This window comes from Polyodon spathula, chromosome 1 (assembly GCF_017654505.1).
Source record: "Polyodon spathula isolate WHYD16114869_AA chromosome 1, ASM1765450v1, whole genome shotgun sequence".
Taxonomy (NCBI): domain Eukaryota; kingdom Metazoa; phylum Chordata; class Actinopteri; order Acipenseriformes; family Polyodontidae; genus Polyodon; species Polyodon spathula.
In genome coordinates this window covers 39882099-39892160 of record NC_054534.1, presented here as the reverse complement: position 1 = coordinate 39892160, position 10062 = coordinate 39882099, and the positions used below count along the sequence as shown (strand labels likewise).

Below are 10062 nucleotides of genomic sequence, written 5' to 3'. Positions count from 1 at the left end.
GGACATGCTTCATTTTTTTTTTTTTTAAATCAATAAAAATATATTTTGTTATTTCCATAAGGCATATGAAGGGCTGTTTTCCACGTATTTTGTTCCATGAACACAGCTATCAATAGTCAATAAAGATGTGTTTTTATTTTCATAAACTTCTTTGATTAGTTTATTTCGGATATTGTGTAAATTAAGAAAAAAGTTCAAAATCCCTTTTCTGCATCATTCTGCAGCTTCACTCAAGATTTATATCACAAAGGGTTACACTACTTCAGTACTAAAGTACAACTGTCCTCTACGCCAGATGACCATGTCACCCTCAAAGACCAGAATTGAGGAACACTGTCTTTGAACAATTGACATGTTCTAAGAATCTTTTTACCACTAGTATCCACAATGTTTTTTCTAAATCTGTATTTTCTAATGACTTCAGCAACTGCCCCACATCTGTTGCAGATTTTCTTGCAGTTTATACATGCCATTATTAACTCACTATATGCCAGGTCAATCTGGCTCAAAGAATGGGGAGGGGTTTCTTGTGCCATTAGCTGACACAGTTGTTTGCAATTCTTAATAGACCATAGCATAGTGTTTGTATATAATTCTAAAAAAGTAATTCCTAAGGACCACATATCCGAGTACTGTGTACATGTAGCGTAAGTCAGCATGCACTATGGAGCCATGAACAAGGCAGTACCCCCTGGAGGTCCATGTACAACTCCACTGATCTTGCTTCTGTCTTAAGGACACAGTATCTCGGACATTGGCAAGACCCCAGTCAGTAAGGTAGGCCTTCTTGGTGTTCCCTTCAACCTAAAAAAGTGGAATACATTGAAAAATTAAATTATCTGAAACAAATCATTAACCACAACCCTATAACTTTTTAGCAAAAGCAATGGTGAAGAAAATCATAAGAGGAAAATGTATACAATTTTACAACGTAGTCCTTCATGTATAACAAACTTGCAACTCACAGCATGTTTTTATTATCAAATCCTGCAGTCAAAACAATAAGAAATAAATACACAGTGGGAAACTCAGTAAATAAAAATACATTAATTGAAATCTGTAACAGAAGAATTTCAGATGTATAAAACTTGCCAAGTTTCAATAATATTTGATGTACTCAGTTAATAAAAACAATCCTTTCAGAAGCTTATCATTTCTTGAATTTCTTCCCATCTTAATAAAAGTAAATTACTTAAAAATAAAATAATAAAATTAAATCAGAATTGCCCACAAAAAACTCACCAAAATGTTTTCTGGCTTCAGATCCTGGTGGATTACATTTTTGGAATGGAGTATTCCACTGGCATTGCCACATCAAGAGCAACATAATTTCTGTCTTCTGCTTGCAACTGTAAAGAGTACAACATTGTTAAACAGGTCTAAAATTAAAGAAGTAATTAATAAAGCAATATTACTTATTATTACAGTAATTGTTCTGATTAAAAATAAAAGTATGCTTTGGTTCCAGATCATTGCTCAATTATATAATTGACCCTTAACTGAACTGATAGTTGATTTATAAGTTTGCAATTGTTTTAATCTCTTATATAGACAGAGATAGTTCAGTTTAAGTGTTCAATTAAGTAGCTGACAGTTGAGCTGGAATGAAACCCAGAAGCCACAGGAAATGAGCAGATCGTAAGTTGAATTTAGGATTCAATAACACAACTGACAACCAAGTTATTATGAAAGGCAGAAGACACTACAGTCCTCCAGGGAGACCGGGTTTATAACGTCTTGTTTAGACTAGTTCTTCTCAACCCTGTTCTTGGCGACCCACTGTCCCTTCTGGTTTTCACTCAAACTGCGCTCTCAAGAACGAAATGAAAACCAGCAGACACAGTGGGTCGCCAGGACCAGGATTGAGAACCACTGGTTTTGACAATGGGCTAAGCATCCATAATATATTAATACATATGTTGTAAGAAAACTGACATCAGACAAAATATATTCCATACCTTTATTGGGCAGTCTTTCTGATGAAGCACAATGTGCAAGCTTGCACCATGGAGGTACTCGTTTGCTATAAGTAAGTAGGTTTCAGTTTTTTCTGCAACCATGAATCGCACAATGTTGGGGTGACAAAGTCTCCTACAAATATAGAAAGAAACAACCTAATCTTTAAAATCTGTTCCATCTGATGCCTGTTAAAAAAATGTTTCCTGTATTTATTGTGTTTACAATTCTTCTCTCCAAGACTAACAAGAATAGTATTATAACAACAAATATAATTATTATGAATAAAGTACCTAGCCACAAATAACAGCAATTTAATTAATATTATCTCATGTGGTCAGCTATATACAAACTAATTGGTTTGGTAATGAGAGCAAAGTACGTATAAAATACAATATGATTACATGAATCTTAAGAATATTCAAACATCAATTGAGGTAAATAAATAAATAAAATATGTTTTACATTTGCTGCACATAAAGTTAAATCAAAAAGTACAAGCATACTAGAGTGTTCCCTGGTGTGAGCCACGGTATACAGTTCCAAATGACCCAGACCCAACAACTGAATCTGTATTGAATTTGATGTGTCCTTTGTCAACGTATGGAACTCGTGGTATGTACGCTGAGAAAAAACAAAAAAAGCCAGAAGTACAAGTTAGCAAAAATGGAAAGTACTTTAGAGATTTAACAGTATGTCAAACCTTTTTCAAATTCTGGATTGTAAATTGAAATTAACATGTCAACATTTTTATTTAATCCCAGCCTTGGTCTCCCTTTTTTATTTATTTAATTGCCAAGTATGAATGAAATGGACAAACGAAACAAAGTTAACCAGAACTATTTGTTTAACAATGAAAAATAAATTGTATTTACTGTAGTCTACAAACCAGATGGAATGGTCACAACAGGTGGTGTTGCAATATTTGATTGTGAACTGAAATCTTGCATGAATTCTACAGTTGGCCGTGAACATGATTTTTTGTTGGATGATGGCATTAGCTGGGAAGTATAAAAAAAAACAGAACAATAACATTATCACTGGATTTGGCAATCACATATTTGCTTTTAATGGTGTCATGATACAATTAAACATATTAAAGAGCTAACCTCCACAATGTAATGTTATAAAAATCTTACTTTAAGAAAAATAATTGGAGAAAGATCAACTACAAAAAAAAACAAAAGCAAAAAAAAAGAACACATAACCACTCCACCACTACTATTAGTAATTTGTTTTAACGAGATACCCGGGTGTATGTTCATACATTTTCAAGAAGATACAGCAAAAGTATATAAACACTACCAAGTCTATGCAGACATATGTCAAGTTAAATTTAATTTAGAATAGTGCAAATACTCACATTTTAAATACCAACTGTACAAGAGGCAAATGTAAATGTAATTGATCAATTTCCTCTTTTAAAAAATGTGGGGAAGAAATTAAAAAATCCCAAAATAATAATTTAAATTGTACATTTTAATTAAGGCAATAAGTTTAATTTAAGGTAATACGTTTTAAAGATCTTCCATGTGCAGCAGAAATTCAACTTACCATCAAAGCTGTCCACGGTGTTTCTTCTCTGTACACAAAGCAATATAATATATATAATTCGTATTTCTAATTTGGTAAATGATATATCGGATTCAGTATCCCCAAGCTTGCTGCCACATATATATTGAGTAGAGATGTAAAACGATTTGTAAAATTTGTCAGCATGTTCAAAATAGACCTTTTGAAAAAACATGCCAAAAGCTCACCTTTAAAGAAGTATCCCTATTCCCATTCAAAGAGCCTGAAAAAATGGATTGTTATTGTTATTTGGTTATTTTAATGAAGCATACCACATGCAAATTATCTTAAATTGAACTCAGTTTTAAAGGCACAAACCCGATATGTCCGGAAACAGCTGATTCGAATTCTCCTGACAAAATAAGGGATAAGTTTAAAAATGTATAAATATATATATACACACACACACACTGAACAAAAATATAAACCTAACATGCAACAATTTCAAAGATTTTACTGAGTTACAGTTCATATAAGGAAATCGGTCAATTGAAATAAATTCATTAGGACCTAATCTATGGATTTCACATGACTGGGAATGCAGATATGCATCTGTTTGTCACAGATACTTTAAAAAAAAAGTTAGGGTCGTGGATCAGAAAACCAGTCAGTATCTGGTGCGACCACCATTTGCCTCATGCAGCGCGACACATCTCCTTCGCATAAAGTTAATCAGGCTGTTGATTGTGGCCTGTGGAATGTTGTCCCACTCCTCTTCAATGGCCGTGCGAAGTTGCTGGATATTGGCGGGAACTGGAACACACTGTCGTACACGTCGATCCAGAGCATCCCAAACATGTTCAATGGGTGACATGTCTGGTGAGTATGCAGGTCATGGAAGAACTGAGACATTTTCAGCTTCCAGGAATTGTGTACAGATCCTTGTGACATGGGTCTGTGCATTATCATGCTGAATCATGAGGTGATGGCAGCGGATGAATGGTACGACAATGGGCCTCAGAATCTCATCACGGTATCTCTGTGCCTTCAAATTGCCACTGATAAAATGTAATTGTGTTCGTTGTCCGTAGCTTATGCCTGTCCATACCATAACCCCACCGCCACCATGGGGCACTCAGTTCTCAACATTGACATCAGCAAACCGCTTGCCCACACAACGACATGCATGCTGTCTGCCATCTGCCCGGTACAGTTGAAACCGGGATTCATCCGTGAAGAGCACAGCATGTCAGTGGCCATCGAAGGTGAGCATTTGCCCACTGAAGTCAGTTACGACGATGAACTGCAGTCAGGTCAAGACCCTGGTGAGGACGACGAGCACACAGATGAGCTTCCCTGAGATGGTTTCTAACAGTTTGTGCAGAAATTCTTTGGTTGTGTAAAACCCACAGTTTCATCAGCTGTCCGGGTGGCTGGTCTCAGACCATCCCGCAGGTGAAGAAGCCGGATGTGGAGATCCTGGGCTGGAGTGGTTACACACGGTCTGCGGTTGTGAGGCCGGTTGGACGTACTGCCAAAAACTGTACATTTTAGAGTGGCCTTTTATTGTCCCCAGCACAAGGTGCACCTGTGTAATGATCATGCTGTTTAATCAGCTTCTTGATAAGCCACACCTGTCAGGTGGATGGATTATCTTGGCAAAGGAGAAATGCTCACTAACAGGGATGTAAACAAATTTGTACACACAATTTGAGAGAAATACGCTTTTTGTGTGTATGGAAAATTTCTGGGATCTTTTATTTCAGCTCATGAAACATGGGACCAACACTTTACATGTTGCGTTTATATAGTTATAGTTTTGTTCAGTGTATATATACAGCAGTTAACACATGTATACTTCATACTGCATGGACACATAGCAACAATATAAAGCCCTACTGTTTTTTTTTGTTTTTTTTTTAATAAAACTTACCTAAATCTCTACGGCCAACATATAATGTTTTCTTCCATAAATCTGGAATATCTCTGAACAATTGATACTCTTCACTGATATATATATATATATATATATTTTTTAATCATTTTTTTTTAACACGTGTGTATAGCTGGACAGTTGATGGAGACTCAATATTCACTGTATATAGGAGTATGGGTTACTGTACATTGTTCCTCCAGCTTTTGTATATAGCCAAAATACAATGTTCGGAAAAAGTTATTTAGCTTAATTTAAATTATGGTATTTATTAATATACATATTTAAAAATCAGCAGAATAAAATATCAATTTCAATACTGTGCTAATACCAAAATACAATACACTAATGTGAAAAGTTGTCATGTTCTAAAAAAAACTGTCAGTTATGTACAAGATTTTTTTTTTTACATAACTACATGTGTATCGTTGATGTCGAAGGTTAAAGGAAGCTTTTTATAACTAAAAAATACCAATTTTTATGCAAATCTACAAATGTTTTTGATGTCTGCCGTCTATGCATTGAGCACATGTGCAACGTTGTCAATGCGTTGTATATAATTTTCCATTTAAATCGGTGCCACAATGCCAACACTTGATTGTGTTATGTTTATATATATATATATATATATATATATATATATATATATATATATATATATATATATATATATATATATATACTGTACCTTCATTAAGACAACATGACAAGAATAATATTACCGGTATATGACAAAGTATAACAGCAATTATTCTAAAAAGAATGTTTGTGCACAATTGAAAATGGTAACGTCAAACTAACATTCTAAAGTGGATAAACGTTGCCAAGAAAGTTCCAAAAATATACAAAATTATCTATATACTTTTATGCTGCATATTAATAAATACCAGGATTTTTATTAATCTATTCTTTTAAATAAATAAACAAATAAACAGCATTACCTCTTCGTCTCTCTCTAACAATTTAAATTACATTTACCATCCTGCAGGCAGGTTGTAATTATTAAATACATTTTCTTTTTTTAAGTGAGGAGATAATCTTTTTCCATTTGATTGGATGGTTTATTGCTTTAACATTCCAAGAATATATCTTCGTCACACTCATATTTAGTAACTAGTACAAATATTAATTGAGGGGCAAGGGAGACTCTTATACACACTCCCACAAAGAATAAAAATAAAAAGCCGGGGGGGGGGGAGAAGGAACAGTCAAATTTAAGTTTAGTTGATCCCAAAATAACATAGCCTACTCCGAATATACTAGTTACCAATAACAGCTAATTTTATAATGGCATCGCAACCTTAATACACTACCACATCAGAGATGCTGCCGTAAACCGTATTTAGTATTTACAGCTACAAAACAAGCACATGTAAAGCAGCACTGTAAATCACATCACTTATCTCTCAATCTACGTTGCAGAGTATTCATGAACGCCTGTACCTCCTTAGGAGAACTGAAAGATTTGATGTTGTCATGGAAAAACACCTTCAAAGTTTCTGGGAATAGCATCCTGAAACGAATGTTCAGATCTTTGAGTTGCCCACAGATGTCGCTGAAGCGCCTTCTCTTCTGCTGCACAGCAATAGAAACATCCTGTAAAATGAAAAGTTTATGACCAAAGTGCAACAGCTGGCTCTTGGCTCTGGACGCTGCCAGTATTCGCTGTTTATCCTGGAAATTATGTAGTTTAATGATCACTGGTCAAGGACGCTCATTATTTCTAGGTAGAGGAGCCTGAGATCTGTGGGCCTGATCGATTTTTACATGACCCCGTTTTGTCTCTAATCACAGTTATTTAGGTAACCAGGATTAAAAAAACTCAGTAGCCTGTCGACCTTCTGTGCCCTCCAGTAGACCTATAAGACGAATGTTCTCCCATGTCCCGGTTTTTCAGATCATAAAGCTTCACTGCCATGTTCTTTCTGCCTCGGCTAATTTCGTTTCCATAGCTGACACTGTATCCTCTGCATTCCAGATGCGGGAATCAGCTTCACCCAGACGCTTTGAATTGTCCTGGACTCTAGTAGATATTAAGGCCAGTGTGCTGGAGAACTTAGAAAGCTTGTTTTCCATCACTTCAGTGATGTTTTTTGTGATTTACTATCAGCGCAGTATCATCCTTAAACATCATTCCTATTCACGGCGTCTGGGCTCGGACACTAACTTTTCTTGTGACTTTCTTTTCTGCTTCGGCCCCAGACTGGTGCATTTCTTTTGAATGTTCACAGCAAACTTTCAATGGTTTAGTACAAGTTTTGCGTAACTTAAACTTTTTAATATTAAAAGAAGGGATGGTGGAGGTAAGAGCTCAGCGGTTCTGCTCCTCTCAGATCAGCGTCATCACGTGACCACCCAACTATTTTTAAACAAAGTGAATCTGCAGCATCGCATGCAACAATCGAAACGCTCAGCTTGTTATTGTTTGTTCGGTCGGCCTTACATTACAAAATATTTTCTTAACCCCATTTAAAAAGAAAAATAATGATGAATATTGCTGTGTTAAAGGTGATCTATATGTACTGCTGTTTTTTTTTATATAGTTTTGCTGTTTCTGCGAGATTAGGCATCACAGTGCGTTGAAAAAGCACAGCAGTATAGGTTACACAGAAAACTTTAAACCTTTTTTTGTGGCAGAAAGAGGACGTTAGAATAAGAGAACTTTACTAAAATTAGATACTTTTGCAGTGTTACATTTCTATCAAACTAAGAACACATTAAAAACAAAATTATAAATATACTATAAGTCTTAAATCATATTGGAGAGGGAAAAAGAAACAAGTAGTACTTAAATTGTAAGAATTTGCAGAAGAGCAGAAAAGGCAGATGCAGGAGCTCATGGAAATGCAGAAGAAATGAACAAAGAAACTAGCTGCAAAAGTCATTCACAGATGTATTTAAAGAACCATTCAAGAAATCATTTCATTGGAGAGTTTTTATTTATTTGATTTGCGGTATAAAAATGTTACTGGATGAATAATTGTTGTAAAAATAAATTGTTCTATTTTTGGAAAGTTAAATTTTTTTTTATTTTGCTGTACAACAACACTGACGTATAATAGAAAAATCTTAATTGCAAGCGTAAACTGCACTGTAGCCACCCGTTAATAAAACATGCAATATGCAGCAATCACAGTACTGTGGAACAACATAGTTTTCAATCCATACAGGACTCTTGCATGTGTTTGAATTCACTGCCGCTAAAGCCATGTTGCTGGCTCGCGATGCAAGTGCAATAGAACCATTACAGCAGATTTTCTGCAGTTTATCATAAATTCATTCGAAAAAAAAAACAAAAAAAACATTAGTGCTGTATTTTCTAAGTTCTCTCTGCATAACACACTGTTCAATAAGAGCTAACTTATGTTGGGTAGCGCCACGGCTGAGTGCTCTGCCTGTTGAATGCAGACCTAGGCTTACAGCTAACTTGGGTAAGTGCGCTTTTGGGAAAGACTAAGCTAAATATTTCAGATGTTTTGGGGAATGGATGAGTCAAACATGTAATTAATAAGGTGCAGGAATTGTTGGATGCACCATTTCTCAAAACAAAACACCAAGTTTGGTCGGTGCTGGGGCTCACTGGTTGTTATAGGTGCTTTGTGCCAACTTTGCCACCGTAGTGGTCCCCCTCACTGTCCTTACAAAGAAAATTACTACTGATTGCCACAGGGCTTAAGATAAAGTAAAACGTTGTCTGAGTCACGCCACTGCATTAGTAAGTCCAGACATTACAAAACCTTTTGTATTGCAGACCGATGCCTCAGAGGTCGGCTTGGGAGTACATCAGTCATAAGCTTCTGCCAAGGGAGACTTGGTAGGCTGTGATTGAGAAGGAGTGCCTTGCAGTTAAATGGGCAGTGAATGCCCTTTGCTACTACATCCTAGGATGACCCTTCATCCTGGAAACAGATCACACCGCCTTTAAATGGCTAAACACCATGAAAGATACCAATGCCAGAATGAAACACTGGTATCTTCCCCTGTAACCCTTCAAATTAAACATCAGTCGGGTAAGCAACATGTAAACAATTTTTTTTTTCAAGAGGAGGAGCTCTATGGCTGCCCTCTGTTTTAAGGCAGGCGTCCTGATAAGGGCAGCTTCATCAGGATTCACCTCATCAAGAACCACTGCTTTGATCAAGGGAGAACTGTGACCAAGGAGTGTAATCGTGACCTGTGGACAGTATTGTTGGCGCCAGCTCATTCCCCTTCTAGCTCGTGACCCATATTGGAAGACGGCTGTCTCCCCGCAGTGTCTTATATTGTTTGTTAATTTTTTTTTCCAACTTGTAAATACCTGTACACTTGTGTAAATATTAACATCAAAAAGACATGTGACTCTTTTGAACTTTACAAAAAAGTTGTTTTATTCTGTTGATGATGCTACCCCTACCACTCACAAACCTGCAAGTGCAAATTTAAAAAAAAAAAAAAAAAAAAAAACGTTTTCCGCAAATCCCAATGTTGCTAAATATACAATTTTTTTTTCATTATTGAATACGTATCAAAAAATAAATGCATGTGTGTAATTTGTTGTGGTGCTGATCTGCCCATTCAGGGGGTTGTGTGAGGTTTTGAAAAGAAGAAAGTCATGAAATATAATTGTGTACATCTTTCTTTATTACAGTTTAAATACACAGAGGTTGAGAGACAAAAGTACT

The 10062-nt window shown here is 35.8% G+C and overlaps 1 long non-coding RNA gene across 1 annotated transcript; it reads right to left on the bottom strand.

Moving 5' to 3' along the window:
- Positions 1–2837: 2837 nt before the first annotated feature.
- LOC121296199 lies at positions 2838–3944 on the bottom strand. Its single transcript, XR_005947043.1, has 3 exons — positions 3847–3944; positions 3717–3751; positions 2838–2957 (listed from the first exon to the last, which is right to left on the bottom strand). It is a non-coding gene; the product is annotated as an uncharacterized LOC121296199 (long non-coding RNA).
- Positions 3945–10062: the final 6118 nt, after the last annotated feature.